Here is a 1,016-nt window from a genome sequence, read left to right on the forward strand (position 1 = left end):
CGATCAGAAGAATCTTATAAAATGGTTAGTTTTCTGACTAAAAAAAAAAGAGAATATTGTCGGCAAGTCACAGTTCCCGTGCTTTCGCTTCCTATTGCTAAACAGATATCACTCGGTTTTATTCACATGCTAGGAATTATTTGCTAAGCAGATGAAGATGAGCACCTTCTCGAGGATCCAGCAAACACCACAGAACTCCACAGGGTTACAAAGTGCTCCAATAGCTCCAGCACCCCAAGCGTCTATCTAGATGCCTTCCCAAAGTGTAGAGCATTTACTTGTTTTTATCTGTTTCACTGCATTTCAAACTCAAGTTGAATAACCTGTCATTATTCTGTATTTGTTACTTTTTTAATAGCATGCTGGAAACCATTTTCATTTTACATGTGAGGACTTTCCTATTTTTATTTGGGACCTTTCCCATTAGGAAGGGTGCTCCGAGGCACTGCGCAGTGCATCTAGAAGCTGCCTCCCTCTGTGTCAGGCTTCCCAAGAACTTGTGGAGGCGCGAGGAAAATAAAGACCTCTAGATAAAAGGAGCATATTTTCTAAATCCTCAGTTTATAATTCCTGCAGCGCTCCTAAATAAAATCTAAGTTTAAAAGCATTACAGTTTACACGGAGATGACTTAAGTAGGTAAGTGCAGCCAGTTACTTCACAAGAAATGTATGAGCGAGCGGGGAAGCCGCCCGGGCGCCTCTCCTGCTATTAATAATCGAAACAGGGAGACAAAGGAGCCGCCCGCAGCACAGGCAGCTCGCACACCTAGGGAGAGAAACGCGCAAAAGTTGATGGCAGTGGGGGCTCTGCGGGCGCGCTAGGACAGGGCTGCGGGGAGAGCCGCGGGCTCCGGCGCTTCTGGAGGCCGAAATTTAGGAGAAAAAAAAAATGCGGTTTTATTCGCGGCGGCTGCGCGGGCTGCGGGGCCGTCCGGGCTGCGGGGCCGCCCCGCGCTGCTCCGCTCCGCTCCGCGCGGTCCCTGCGGCACCTGTGGCTGCGCGGGCGCTGCGCGGGG

The sequence above is a fragment of the Nothoprocta perdicaria genome, unplaced genomic scaffold, assembly GCF_003342845.1.
Source record: "Nothoprocta perdicaria isolate Ctin4 unplaced genomic scaffold, notPer1 scaffold_59, whole genome shotgun sequence".
In the NCBI taxonomy this organism is placed as follows: Eukaryota; Metazoa; Chordata; class Aves; order Tinamiformes; family Tinamidae; genus Nothoprocta; species Nothoprocta perdicaria.